This window comes from Pipistrellus hanaki (genome assembly GCF_964339955.1).
Source record: "Pipistrellus hanaki genome assembly, chromosome: 10".
Classification (NCBI taxonomy): domain Eukaryota; kingdom Metazoa; phylum Chordata; class Mammalia; order Chiroptera; family Vespertilionidae; genus Pipistrellus; species Pipistrellus hanaki.
Window position 1 is genome coordinate 25433357 of NC_140512.1, and position 15835 is coordinate 25449191.

Sequence of the window (15835 nt, forward strand, 5' to 3'; positions counted from 1 at the left end):
GCCAAATACCTTCAGAAAGAAGACAATGCTCTGCATTTGGTGAGATCAGGAGGGTGTGGTGCAATATGAACTTCTAAAACCCGGTGAAACTGTTAATACTGATCTCTACCAACAACAAATAATACATTTGAACCACGCTTTGATTATAAAATGATCAGAATGGGCCAAAGTAAGTTTGCTTCATGATAACGCACCATCACACACTTCGAATGAGTTATACACACATTAACCCACCTGCTGTATTCACCTTCAGATTACCACTTGTTCCAACCAATACCACATGCACTTTCTGAGCAGCACTTCAAAACATATGACGAAGTGGAAAATTGGGTCTCTGAATGGTTTGCTTCAAAACAAGAAAAGTTCTATTGGGACGGTATCCACAAATTACCTGAAAGATGGGGAAATGCGTAGCTAGCGATGGACATTACTTTGAATAAAGCACTTTTTTAGAAAATACATTTTATTGATTTTTTACAGAGAGGAAGAGAGAGGGATAGAGAGTTAGAAACATCAATGAGAGAGAATAATCGATCAGCTGCCTCTTGCACACCCCCTACTGGGGATATGCTCGCAACCAAGGTACATGCCCTTGACCGGAATCAAACCTGGGATCTTTCAGTCTGTAGGCCGAAGCTCTATCCACTGAGCCAAACCTGTTTCAGCAATAAAGCATTTTGGATGTTTCTCATGAAATTATTGTGTTTTCTTTGATTACAAAATTCACTATTATTAACTGGTACACCTAATATATTTTTATTGACTTCAGAAAGGGAGGGAGGGAGGGAGGGAGGGAGGGAGGGGGAGAGAGAGAGAGAGAGAGAGAGAGAGAGAGAGAGAGAGAGAGAGAGAGAGAGAGAGAGAGAAACAATGATGAGAGGAAATCATAGATTGGCTAGCTCCTGCATTCCCTCTCTTGAGGTTGGAGCCTGCAATCTGGGCATGTGCCTGCCAGGAATCGAACCTTGACCTATGGCTGGGCTGTGAATTGACGTTTTAAAAATTCATTCAAAAAATATTTCTTAAGGGCTTACTACTACAATATTTGTCATGCACTACCCTGGGTCATTAGGATATATGAGTGAATAAAAAATTCCCACATTTAATTCTTCATGGCTTATGTTCTAGTAGGTAGACAAAAACATAGTATATGATAAATTACATAGCATATTAGAAGGTTGTAAATACTATGGAAAGAAAGAAAAAAATATATAGCCCGGTAATGGTCATTGGGAATACAAGGGGATGGGCACATAGGTTGTGTTCAATAGGGTGGTTCATTAAGTTTCACAGAGAAGGTGACGTTGGGAAAAGCCTTGAAAGAAGTGGGGAGTGAACCAGGCAGGTATCTGAGGAAGAGCATGGCAGGATGGGAGAATAGCCAGCAAAATGGCCTGACCCAAGGTAGAGCTTGTTTATGAAGAATGAGTAAAAAAGCTACTACTCCAAAGAAGATGGGTGACAGAAGGTATCATTGAAAATTATACAGGGGAGTGGGGAAGGGTGGATATTTGGAATTATCCATATCTCTGTCAGTATTTTCAGTTTCCTTCTGTGTTCTCAAAGGATTGTGTTATCTCATTAAGGAATACCGTGCAAATTTTCACTGTAATGGGGGAATGTAATCCATCCCCACCACCTCCGCACAATGTAATGCATCTGGATTCTTCTTGACAAGACAGAATTACTCCTGGGCACTTAAATGTGTTTCTCTTTTATGTTGAGTACATACCCGGCTATGGATCACTCTGCAGGATGCATTATCCTAGGTGGTTGGTGGATAATTTTAGTGCTGACCTGCCACAAAGTTTACAAAGAAGCAAGTCATTGTTACTGTGCCTTACAGATGAAAGGAGTTCTTCCAAGTCATCTTTGAACATATCCTGTTTCACAAATGGAGCAAATAGGCCTACATTGCATAAGAAAGTTCTGTTAGCTATTTAAGAGGGAAAATAAGATGATTAGGACAGACTTCAAATAGGGGTTGACAAACTGTCTCAAGAGCTTATAAAATAGGCTCAATGATCATTTCTTCCAAAATGGTTTTGAGTATATGTTTATTTCCTCACCGGTGGGAAATGAATCATTGAGTTTCCTAAAAGTCAAAGTTCTAACCTTTTCCATCTGACCTATAGATATTGCATATTTTAAGTCATTTAGTCAAATGACTATCAAATTCACTAACAAATGTTGGTTGAATACAGTGAACACTGGAACATAGGATAGAATTTTTTCTTTTTTAAAAAATATATTGATTTCAGAGAGGACAGGAGAGAGAGAGAGAGAGGAACGTCACTTATGAGAAAGAATCATTAATTGGCTGCCTCCTGCAGGACCCCTCTGGGGATTAAGCCCATAACCCAGCATGTGCCCAGGCCTGGAATCAAACAATGACCTCCTGGTTCATAGGTAAATGCTCAACATTGAGCCACACAGTTGTGGTAGGTTAGAATTTTTTTGGGAGAAAAAAATTGAAATGCATATGCTGGTAATGGTTATACTCTCTGTCTAACAAAGATAGTGCCTATAATTACTAGAGAATTCACAAATAAAGCAACCTTTATTATGGTTATATTCTTGAGAACTATTTCCAATTTTTGGATAATTACAATTTGTTCATATTATTGTGAGATAAGAGTTGCCAGGTTTGTTTCACATTTGTAAATGAGCACATTCTTTATACCAACCAAGGTACTAAGTGTTGGGAATATAGAGGCCCTTGGTGCAGAATTGAGACTGGAGGGTGGTGTAGCTGTGAGGCACAGACCTCAAAGAGAGAGTGAAAGGAATTGTCATCCGGAGTTGAAAGAGGTAAGCAAGAACAATTCTGACTCCTGGATGTAACACTAAATTCTGTTCACACATGCTCAGACTTTTGCTGCTCAATAATAAATAGCCTGCTTAACATGCATTCAGCCTTCCCAGCAATCCTCAGAGGTTGGTACGATTGTTCCATTTACTAAATGGTAAAACTGAGGCACAGAGAGATTAACCACTTGCAAAAGATCATTCAGTTTGGGAAGGGATGGGAGTAGAATTTGAAACAGGAAATTTGGCTCTAGAATCTGGAGTCTTACTACCCTCTGCAGCTTTTTTTTTTTTTTTTTTTTTTTTTTTTTTAATATATGTTATTGATTTTTCACAGAGAGGAAGAGAAAGGGTTAGAGAGTTAGAAACATCGATGAGAGAGAATCATCGATCAGCCGCCTCTTGCACACCTCCTACTGGGGATGTGCTCGCAACCAAGGTACATGCACTTGACAGGAATCGAACCCGGGACCCTTCAGTCCACAGACAGACACTCTATCCACTGAGCCAAAACGGTTTCGGCTGCTCATAGTCTTAACTGCTTCCCATAAAAAAGGAGTAATGTTCCGAACTCAATCAGAGAAGGGGCCAAAATCTAAAATCCAGCCTAAATTGCGGGCCGAATGGTTTACTGAACAGTCATAAACTGACAATGTCATAAACTGACAGCGGAGTGCAGTGATGACAGCGCGGTGCGGGCCACATTGCAAGGCCTGGCGGGCTGGATTTGGCCCGCGGGCCTTGTGTTTGACACATGTGCTTTAGGACAAAGAAGTGGCGCACTGGATTATATCATTGCCTCGCAGAGTGGTAACTGGTGTTTCTGGACAGTAGATACGTGTGGGCAATACTGTGTCTTTCTCAGCATCACACGTTGTTGTGGTGGAGTCCTGTGCACGTGGTAGGGGACTTGGGACGGGTAGCTATAATGGAGATGGTAGAGCACACAGGGAAGGCCAGACAAGGACAAAGAGGACAGCCTGGTGGCAGTCTGCCGAGGATGCTGATCAAGGGACTGTTTTCATCCGGACTTCTTGCCAGGAGGCAGCTTCCCAGAAACTCAGTGGGGGTAGTTCAGAGCAACTACCTACACACTTCTCAGAAGAGAACAGAGTCTCCCAGGGTATCCTTTAATGAATTAATTGAAATGTGAACTCCACGTTACTTCAAAGTATTCATTTGCTTCAGAGCAGCAAGAAGTAAGGAACTATCCTAAAGTGGCCAGAAAGAATAACTGTGCCCAGCCGCCTTCCTTCATAAAAGAGAAGCAGGATGTCTTTTAGGAATCCTTTCTTTAACCAGGCATGTGAGATGCCTGGAGGCCTCATTAAAATGCTCTAATTTGCCCCCCACCCCTCCACCCCCGCTGGCCTCACTGAGGCAACACCAAGAGAGTTTGGTTTATTCCGTTTTATATCAAAACACATCAACAACACAGCAACCTGTGTCATGTCTGGAACATCGAGAACAGTTGAGTGCCCCCACACGCATGCTCTTTTGTGAAAGCCAAGAGTGTAAGCAGAGGGAGGAGCGAATGGCTCTAAGTTAGCTAGTGGCTCCCAGCCCCACCACCCTGCCCTGAGGAGGCCACAGGTTCTATTTGCTTATCCTTCCCATCGCCCTTTTACATGCAGTTGTTTCTGTCAAGAGCCGAGTTCACGCCAGTGAAGTAAAGAGCGATGGGACTAAGGATTTTCTTTTCTTTTTACATTCAGACACAAAGTCACAAAAATAATTAGAAATGATTATGTGTTTTTTTTTGTGTGTGTGTGTGTTTTTTCTTGGATGGAGATGTATTTCAGGGCTCAGAGACAGTCTACATTTGATTCTGACTTTACATCACCAGATCCTGTTAGCTTGTCGCAGGTCTAGAAGACACTTTAGTGATGACTTGTGTCCGATCTCCCTGTCTTAGGGCTGCAGTTATTCCTTCTATTCAGGCTTTTTCAAGTTGGAATCACCAGCCCTACTGAGTTAGCTTGTTTAAAGAAGCAGTTACTTTCCAGGTTACAGTCAGCGGCAAGCTTTCTCCACTAAAATGTATACATTCTTCTGCAAATACACATTTACATGCAAGCACTATTGGATGTACAATAGATAATGTGACTTGATTTGTTGAATTTTTCTAAGAGCTAATAATAATAGCTCTTAGAAGTTCCTGCTTTTATTTATAGTCAGTGTATTTTTAAAAAGCATTTGCTGCCCTAACCAGTTTGCTCAGTAGATAGAGCTTTGGCCCTGTGGACTGAAGGGTCCCACGTTCGATTCCAGTCAAGAGCATGTACCTTGGTTGCGGGCACATACCCAGTACGGAGTGTGCAGGAGGCAGCTGATCGATGTCTTTCTCTCATTGATGTTTCTAACTCACTATTCCTCTCCCTTCCTCTCTGTAAAAAATTCAATAAAATATATATATTTTTAAAAAGCACTTCCCTTTACTAAGGCAAGTGTTTGACAAGACTGGTCTATTTATAGCAGGAGCTAGTCACGACTAGCGCCAATAAATAATAGAGGTGTAAGTAAGAGTAATTTTTAGAGTTTTTTTCATTACTCTTACCAAGCAAGGACTTGTTGTCCAACACATAGAAACCAATACTATTACGTACAACAGCTTTGGAGAAAAGAAAAGGCTTTCGCCAGCAGAGAAAGGAGGCAAGCCTCAGATCTAGCTCCTGATCGAGGGCTCAAGTGGAACTTAAGGGGTTAAGGATGGGCAGGTGTATGGAAGTGCAGGCGGGGCATGTTTCAATCAGAGGGCTTTGGAATTTGACCACTTATGGTGAGATACGATATGGGGCTTCATTACCAGATCTTCATGGACAAGAGACCATTTCTGAAAGAATTCCTGTGATGATTGAACCCAGTCAAATATCAGCTCTTTGATTTCCAGGGTAGTGGTGGTGGTGGTGGTTTGTGTGTGTTCTTTCTATCAATTTTAGCTATCAATATTTGGGAAACAAAACAACAACAAAAAAGAAACATTTTTGCTAGGGTTCGTGTGTCTGAAATGTTCTCATTTTGTGTCCCAATAATGAATGTCTTTGGTAGGTGACTTAAGTTAGAGATGAAAAAACATTTTTTGAAAATCCTTGATGTTAGAGACTTACTGTTTTCTTTCTTTCTTTCTTTCGTTCTTTCTTTCTTTCTTTCTTGCTTTCTTGCTTTCTTGCTTTCTTGCTTTCTTGCTTTCTTGCTTTCTTGCTTCCTTGCTTCCTTGCTTTCTTTCAATCAGGAGCTTTGCTTTTGCAATATTTTACTTGGATTTTTGACTATGTTCTTGGAAAACTTTTAGGAAGTTGAGATAGAATGAATCTGGCTCTTTTTTTTTTTTAAATCTTTATTGTTGAAATATTACAGATATCTTTTTTTTTTTTTCTCCCATTGACTCCCTCCACCACACACCCTAACCCCATGCTTTTACCACACTACTTTCTGTGTCCATGAGTTATGCATGTATATGTGCAAACAAGTTCTTTGGTTGATCTCTTCCCACCTCCCCACCCACTCATCCCCATCTTCCCTCTGAGATTCAACAGTCTGTTCCATGCTTATGTCTCTGGATTTATGTCTTTGGATTTGTTTTGTTCATCAGTTTATTTTGTTCCTTAGATTTCATATTTGAGTGAGATCATGTGACACTTGTCTTTCTCTGACTGGCTTATTTCACTTAGCCTGATACCAAATCTGGTTCTTTTTTAAAGTTTATTATGCATATATCTATGTGCATATGTGTATGTATTGTATATGTGTGAGCAGAAAGTCTTTTAGAATTATGTAGTTTTAATCGTTAGTCCAGGAGAGAAAAAGCCTTTTTACCCATGCAAATTTATTTCCCAAAGAAAATTCCATGGAATTCTTATGTACCAACTGTTCATTATGGGGTTTTACTCAGTGATACAGGTATTTTTGAAATTTTTTTCTTCAAACACTTGGAGTTGGCCCTTCAGTGGCAGTGAGCCTTAACTGTCAGACTCCTCTAATTCTTACATAAGGAAGATGAAATTAAGCAATCAAATAAAAATCCACTGACATAACAGAACTGGGTGAAGTGAATCTTAATGTGAAGAACGCGCCATTCTTATTTTTATTCTTTGGACTTGACCTAATTTTGATGTTGCCTCCAGGAGAGACTATTACCCAGCTGACCCGACTGGCAGAGACAATCCTGATTTCCAGGCTTGCTTTTGAAATGATCTGATTTAGAGCTGAAATGAGTAGTTATTCATTTGAGAATGTAATATTAATAGCTAAACTGCATACTCTTCCCCCCCCCGACTTTTTTTTTTTTTAACCTGTCCTATATTTAGCTTTCAATAGTTACATTATTCTTTGCAACAAAATTTTACATATTCCTTTGACCACAGGCAATTTTAAAGTCTTTTTCTCATCGCATCTTCTACTTAATGCTATTTCCAGCTTAAGGGGATATATAGGGGATAACATTTGGAAGCCCATAGTAAGCTTTAGTAACTTCACTCTAAATCATGTATCCAATCGATCGCGGGGCCAGGAAAAGGTCTCCTCTTTCTCCTAAGTCTTTCCAGCATTCCCAGAGCCGATTCATCTGAGGGATGGTGTCTGCTGATGTTGTTGCATCCAAATATTGGGATTCCTTGCATTCAGATTTAATTACAGCTCGATACGACTACATATTGTATTGTTCTCAGGCTACTAAAGACCTTAAAGGCTTTGACATTTAGGATTCTGTGAGTAAGCGCTTTCTTGTTCAGTCCTTAAATGGAAGGCCTAGTAATGGAAGGTTAATGGCCAAGATGATGGAGAGACTGATTTATCAGAAGATAGCTGGAGCATAAATAGGTAATGAGGCTGCCTGACTTCCTGAATGGAGGGGAGAAAATCGGAGCTGGTGCCAGCACCAGCGTTCAGCTTTGGGAGCGGGAGGCCACTGAGAAGAAGGGCCCTCAACCACCAGGGGATCAGAATCAAGGGCTTTCAACACCATCAGAACTGGAAACTCAGTGAAGCGAATTCAGGGAATGCCTCTCAAGGGCTTGTCTTATTTAAGGAAAGCCCTTTGTGTGTGTGTGTCTGTGTGTGTGTGTGTGTGTGTGTGTGTGTGTGTGTGTGTAACATATGGCTTTACCCAAAGGTTCCTAGGCTCTGAGAGCTAGATGACATAATCTCTGTGCTGGAATAATACATCCCCAAACAAGGGCATGCCCACAGCAACTGAACATATTTATACCAATTGTAATTTTTTTTTTTTACATCAAATAAAGTCAATATAAGGCACTGGAATTTGAATTAGAGAGCTAGTTCAACTACAGGAGAATTCCATAGGAATTGGTTATATGTTAGACTCATATGGGTGGCCCTTTAAAAAAAAATATCCTGAGAATTTCAATCTATTGCTCCTTTCCTCCCCTTATTTTGAAAAAAAGTGTGTTGAGAGTCTATTGTGCTTATAGAGCTGTTTCTGGAAACCTGGAGGCCTCATTTAATTTATCTGAGGAGGCCACCAGATGGAATTCCTTTTCCTCCTTTTTGGCTTTCTCTTACCCTTCCCTTCCTTTACATTTTTTTTTAAACTTGTAAAACTTTTATTCATTTGATTGAACTCAGTATCCAAACTCAGGCAGTAAAATTGTCAAAAGAACATAGTAGACTCTTCTTGCAAGAACTATGTGGGAACGTAGTAAGTAGATATTGGTTTTCATAGTTAATCATGTTTTGTCATAAATTGTGAAAGTCAAGGAAGGGAGCTTTGGGTTATTGGACATCTATGATCTCCAAGGCCTTTTCATCCACCCATTTCCTGTTATTTTCAGGCTAAAGCGGACATCTCTTACATTGCTTTATAATAGCAGTTCTCAACCCTTAGCCACCCTCAGAATCACATGGGTAACTCTTAAAAAAATACTGATATCCAGGATCAACCCCAGACTAAAAGGATCAGAATCTTTGAATTTGGGGCCCAAGCATTGGTATTTCTTTCTTTTCTTTTCTTTTTTCTTCTTCTATATATTTTTTTAATATATTTTATTGATTTTTTACAGAGAGGAAGAGAGAGGGATAGAGAGTTAGAAACATTAATGAGAGAGATACATTGATCAGCTGCCTCTACTGGGAATGTGCCCGAAACCAAGGTGCATGCCCTTGACCGGAATCGAACCTGGGACCTTCTAGTCCTCAGGCCTACGCTCTATCCACGGTTTCAGCTGCATTGTTATTTCTTAACAAGCTTCCTGAGCAAGTCCAACGTGCAGCCAGGATGGAGAACCATTGGCTTAGAAGTTATTTGGCATCTGTAGTTCCAGCCTGTTTTCCAACAGTGGATGCCTCACACTTTCTGCCTCAGGAATACAGCATTTCTTACAGTTCCCTGGATGTGCTGGGCATTTCCCATCTGTGTGCCTTTGTTGGGCCTTTTGCCTGGAGTGCCTTTTTCTTCATTTTTGTTCAGCAGCTTCCCTTTTTGACGGTGGATTTCCTGAGTACAGGGACCATGTTTGACTTCTGCACTCCACAAAGGTTGAATGGATTGTAACTTGGACTTTAGTTATGCCAATGAGCCGGGACCGGTTTGGCTCAGTGGATAGAGCATCGGCCTGCGGACTGAAAGGTCCCGGGTTCGATTCCGGTCAAGGGCATGTACCTGGGTTGCGGGCACATCCCCAGTGGGGGGTGTGCAAGAGGCAGCTGGTCGATGTTTCTCTCTCATCGACGTTTCTGATTCTTTGTCCCTCTCAATTCCTCTCTGTGTAAAATCAATAAAATATTAAAAAAAAAAAAAGTTATGCCAATGAATCTACAAACTGTGCATTATTATGTTTGTTCCTTTACAGATGAGGACTTTTGGTAGAGACATTAAACAATTTGCCCTAATTTGTTCCATTAATAAATGGCAGACCCAGAATTCAAACACAGCTCTGCCTGACTTTTATTAATTAATTAATTAATTAATTAATTTATTTTTTTAAAAAAATATATTTTATTGATTTTGTACAGAGAGGAAGGGAGGGAGATAGAGAGTTAGAAACATCGATGAGAGAGAGTCATCGATCAGCTGCCTCCCGCACACCCCCCACTGGGGATATGCCCCCAACCAAGGTACATGCCCCTGACCGGAATCGAACCCGGGTCCCCTCAGTCCCCAAGCCGACGCTCTATCCATTGAGCCAAACCGGTCTCGGCTCTGCCTGACTTTTAAAGACTATGCTTATTTTTTAAAAAATATATATATATTTTATTGATTTTTTACAGAGAGGAAGGGAGAGAGATAAAGAGCTAGAAACGTCAATGAGAGAGAAACCGACCAGCTGCCTCTTGCACACCCCCTACCGGGGATGTGCCCACAACCAATGTACATGCCCTTGACCAGAATCAAACCTGGGACCTTTCAGTCCGCAGACCGACGCTCTCTACACACTGAGCCAAACCGGTTTCGGCAATACTGTGCTTTTTTGTTCTGTTTTATTTCATTTCATTTTAAAATGTCCTGCTGCTAGACAGTTTCATTCTTATGGTACTAAGTGCAGAAGGTTGGATTTTATGAATAGTTTGGTTAAATATAATGTATAAATTAATGCAATATATGATACATGTTATGAAAACTATAGGCATGATTGAATTGACCAGGTGGAAAGGGAAGAGATATTTAACAGAAAGTCATAGATATAGACATAGAACTAGAGAAACACTAATTTTCTTACATATATCATGCTAATTTATATGTTAGGTAGAACTATTGGATCAAATCTTCTGTTAACAAATGCCATTGTAATTAATATAGTTCCATTCATTAAATTAGTTCCATATCTTCACTAACTAACCAGGGAAATCTATCTTGCTGATGTGGTGATTCTAGAATGAGGAAATCTTAATCTGTGGTATGGTTCTCTGTGAGCTTTTTGGTCAGGAGTTTATAAAAGGCCGTGGAGTAATTATAGTGAGGTTATGTTGATTTCTCAGCTGGCCTTGCCTTTTCTGATGTAGAAAAAGAGGGATAATATATATTAGTCTTTATTGGTTTATTGTTTTTTAATTGGACATCAGGAATTATACCTGTATTTTTTTATTTTTTTTAAACTAAGTTGAAGTAGCCTTGACCAGATTGGCTCAGTGGATAGAGCACTGGTCCTCAGACTGAAGGATTCAGGTCAAGGGCACATACGTTATTTGCAGGCTTGATCCTTGGCCCTGTTTGGAGGAGTGTGGGAGACAACCAATCGATGTGTCTTTCTTGCATTGATCTTTCTTTCTCTCTCTCCCTTTCCCTTCCACTGTCTCTAAAAATCAATGAAAAAATATCCTTGGGTGAGGATTAAAAAACAAAATAAAATAAAAATCAAAGTAATCACATGGTAAAAAAAAAAAAAAAAAAAGCATTTAAAATGCAGAATAGCTAAAGATTCTGTAACTTTCCCATTACAGACTTCTTTTTAATAATGTTCATTATTTTCCCAGTTACTATGCTGCACAATACCATTTGACTGGCAATACTCCCACCCACTAGTATTCATTGGTTCATTATTCCAATTGGGCTTAATTAAAAACCAAATTACCTTACCTTTGTGTCAAAGTTCTGACTCTGCTGTGAAACTTTTAGTGTTAATTTTGCTTTAAAAAGTGGTTGTGAATAGGGCAGTCTTGAAAAGTTCACTTGCATTTGCTCTGTGTGGTAGGTAGGTTGGTCCCAGCTGATTGGTTCTAGAAGACATGAGGAGAAAAAGACCAGCTGCCAGGAAGCAAAATACATAAGGAGCAGGGGGCTTATATTAACTCCGCAGTTAGATTCCAGCTATTGCCATGAATAATAAACAGGCCTCAATCTGGAGATCATATCATATTCTTCTGGCCCTAAAGTTCTGTGATTCATTTTTGAAATTTGAAATTAAAATTTATCCTTATGCAATTATATTGAGTTATTAAGTTTGCTTGCCATCTGGTTATTTTATACTTTTGCATCTTCCCTCCCCCCCTCCTCAATCTTTTGTTTCACGGCTTTTATAAATATCAGTCTCACTGCCTGTCTAAATCCTTAAAACATACAAATACACAAACATTTTACCATAAATATGCAGGTTTTTTTCCCCTTTAAAAATGGATTTGCATTTATTTTTTTAAAACCATAATTTGTCATTCTAAGGTGGTAATCAAATTGGCCTTAGAACATGTGTCAGTTGTGGAGACATTATTGATTTTTTTTTTCTTAATGAAAAGAGTTCTAAAGATTGTTTTTCATTGTTTAATTTTTTATGCGCTTTAAAAATGCATTTTCATGAAATCTGCAAGCATCTTTGAGCTGCAGAATAGAAGCAAGGATGAAGCGTGAGAAAAGGCCTGCCAGGAGGCAAAATGCCTGCTCTGCTCCCAAGGAGTGTGACCTTGGGAGGACACTGGCCCACACTCCCTCGGGTTCCTTATTTGTAAAATAAGGATGTTGTATCATATGAGTTCCAGGGATTCTCTCAATATGATTATATGATACTAAAGTGTTTGATTAATAGTTTTAAAATAACAAATCATGCCTATGTAGTAATTTGAAAGACTGCATTTCAATTTATATTTTTCCAATATTTTTGAGAGACATTTAGCTTTTAATCTTCAAGTTAAAGCTAATAAATACTAGAATTTTTCTTTGTATATGTTAGGCACCCATCCCCAAAGGAAAATCCTGATATTATACTAGTTCTATCTTCTCAAACCTTCATTTTTTTTTCCCCCTTACATTAAAAAGACATGGTCTAAGATGGACTTTCTGATGGTCATCTGGCTCACTTTAGTAGTGTTGAATAATAAGCTAGATTGTTAGTACCGCATGAATTCCGGGTAATTCTATTTAATTTATTATTTCAGATAACCTAAAGTAGTAAGTATGTTTGTTGGCTGAATCAATCTGAATACTGTTTAAGGAAACCTTTTTTTTTTTTTACATGAAAACTATATTCCTTTTCCCATTCCTATCAATAATGTAAAATTTTTTTACTAAACAGCAGTTAAACTTGCTGTCAATAGATTTTCTTTTGAGTTTAGTAATGGATTTCTCCTTAGGATATGCATGGGTGAGATCAATAAAATAAAATGCCAGATGTAACATAAGAAAATATAAAAATTAGACAGAATGAATGCAAACAGTAGAAATCTTGCTGAAAAAAAAAATGGTAATGGTACCCTGATCCAAGCTGTAATCATGATACCCTGACGAATAACATGTGGCCTCTACCCTGTTCACTATAATAAATTCAGATAAAAAATGGAGGAGAGAGCTAGAGGTTCATTTTAATTGAGACATCAATTCTGGTAAGCAGTGCTTTGCTCTGCCTATTCCCAAAACAAGATAGTTATCACTCCAGGAAACTCAAAGAGCTTTCGTACAAAAGGGCAGGCATTATCCATTGACGTGGCATTAAGACCAACCCTGATGGAAGGACTGCATTTTATATGCAAGTAATTTATAGCTGTTCAAGTGTTGTTCATTTGTCTATCCAGGTGATTGATAAAGGAAACACTCAAATCAATTAGCCAGGAAATACCTATTGAATACCTGATGCTGGTCAGCACTGAGGCCCTGTTATCAAACTGAGCGGTACTGAGGAGGAGGGGAGAAGGAGGAGGGAAGACATTGGGATGATTTTGTGTTTGGGCTGAACTGTATCCCTTCCAAAATGTCTATGTCAAAGCTCTGACCTCTAAGGTGACTGCATATGGAGATGGAGCTTTTAAAGAGGTACTTAAGGGCAAGTAGCAGTTAAACATGCTGTCAATAAACCAACAAAAAAATAATTGTCTTAAAGGTCTGGAGATCAAAAGCCCCAAATGGATCTTAAGGGCTAAGATGAAAGTCTTGGCAGGGCTGTGCTCCTTCCAGAGGCTCTAGGAGAGAAGGGTTCTCTGCTTTATCCTGTTTCTAGAGGCTTACAGCATTCCTTGGCATGCAGCCTTTTCCTCGGGTCACAAGTGTGGGCCCTAATCCAATGCTACTGGTGCCCTTACACACACACACACACACACACACACACACACACACACACACACTCTGAGAGAAAGAGAGCGAATAATAGATAGATATGCCAGGAGTGTACACACATAGAGAAAAGGTCACGTGAGGACACAGTTGGAAGGTAGCTGTCTGCAAGCCAAGGAGAGGTCCCTCAGGACAACACTTTGACCTTGGACTTCTAGCTGTGACCAGAGAATTAAACTTCCCGGTCACTTGTGGGAGTGAGGTTTTAGTGATACCTTAGAAAAGACGTGGAAATGGACTTTATTTGCCTGGAGATATTTCTCAGGTTCCCTTAAAATCTCCTGCCCCTTAAGCCAGTCTTGGGAAAGGTGCAGCTGGGGTTCCAGCAGAGCCAGAAACAAGGCGAGGATCCAGAGCTCCTGTTCCATGTTGCAGCGGCTGTGGCTCAGCATCCAAGCTAAGTCTATTAGTCTATGTGTGGAGTCCAGCATGGCCCTGTGCCATGTGGGCATAAGGGAGCCCACCCTCCTGCCACAGGGGAGTCAGGAACCCAGTGCATGAGAGAGAGAGAGAGAGAGAGAGAGAGAGAGAGAGAGAGAGAGAGAGAGAGAGAGAGAGAGAGAGGGAGGGAACTTCCCTTATTTGGAAGTTTAAATACTCAGGTTTTGCACTCTAGCCGTGATCACACCCATCTTGGCCACTGACTGGCTTTCAGGTGTTTTGATGAACAGACAGGTAGGCAGCTTCTCCCATCACTCAGACCTCACTGGGCATGCGTCTAAACTGCCTTTGTCCAGTCCCTACCCCCATCCATCAGTGGGGAACAGATTTGGAGAGTGTTAAACGCAGCTTTTTGACAAAGCTGTACAAATGCCTATAGCTAGTCTTTCCTTTCCTCCTTTTCTGTTGAATAATAACCAGGTTATCACAGCCTCCAGAACTCTGAGTAAGTAAGCCTTTCCAGTCTGTGATGTGTAAGCCTCCTAGTCTATGGTCCTCTGTTATGGTAGCTCTTGGCAGACTAATACAAGGAGGAACTTGATCTAAGTCTTGAAGGATGGAGAGGGCCTTTTGGGAAATGACACTGGCAGAGATTACTACCTCAGGGTCTGGTTCAGAAAAGCACTCAGCGGATGTGATGAGTGAAAGTCACATAAAAAGTTGGAACATACCTTGCTTGTGGAATCAAAGAGCAGAAAAGAGAATAGAGTGAAGGGGGTGTAGGTGGATTCTTGGGAACTTGGATGCCATTATATCTGGGGTGGGGGAGATGATTGTGGAAGATCTGGATATCCAGGGAGAGATTTGTATTTTATATAGTAGAAAATCTGGGGCTTACATTTGGGATTTTGGTAAGGAGTTAATTTTAAAAAGGGAGAGGAAGGTATGATCTGTGACAGATGTGGAAATAAAGAATACGGTGTGGCTCCAAGAATGACCATACAAATAAAAAAGAGGTGAGAGTTTGATGATAGCTCAGTGTTATTAGGAAGAATAAAGGGTTAATGAAGTTAATGAGGCTAAAAGGTAACCAGATAGTTCTTCCTCCTTTGGGTTTCATGAGGATTGGAATATGTTTGAAATGGAGTTATTGCATTGATCCACCCCCACTACTTTTAAATAATTTGAAAAAGAAGAGTTATCATTTCTTTCCAAAAGATTTTATTATCATAAAGTGCTCTTCTTGCACCTAATGCCATAGCTTACTGTGTGTGACAGTCCCAGGGGTGGGTCAGGTGCCCTGAATGTCCCACAGAATCCTGGGATGCTCCTCCCTGAGATGCACTGGCTCACCATCTGTTTCATGCGCTACATGAGTGCAGTTGCTCAGATGGTTTTTATTTCTAAAACAGTGTTTGCTTTTTCTCACTGCAGGAATTATACATGTTTATTTTAGGAATTTTGGATACTATAGAAGCATGCAAATAAAAAATTCAAAAATTCACAGTCCTACTAAGATATAGGTGTTCTTAGTATTTGGAGAGTCAAACAGAAGGAGCAGTTTTGCTTCCTCCCTTTTTTCAGGTAATGCACATGTTGATATTATGTTCTTGGTAACTCTCTATAATGTTTAGAATCCCTTGTAATTTTCTCTGGGAG

The 15835-nt window shown here is 40.0% G+C and overlaps 1 protein-coding gene across 30 annotated transcripts in view; it reads left to right on the forward strand.

Moving 5' to 3' along the window:
* The window catches only part of ADAM22 (ADAM metallopeptidase domain 22), a gene marked incomplete at its 3' end in the record, with an annotated part of 168181 nt that overhangs the window by 20815 nt on the left and 131531 nt on the right, over window positions 1-15835 (forward strand). The window lies entirely within an intron of this gene.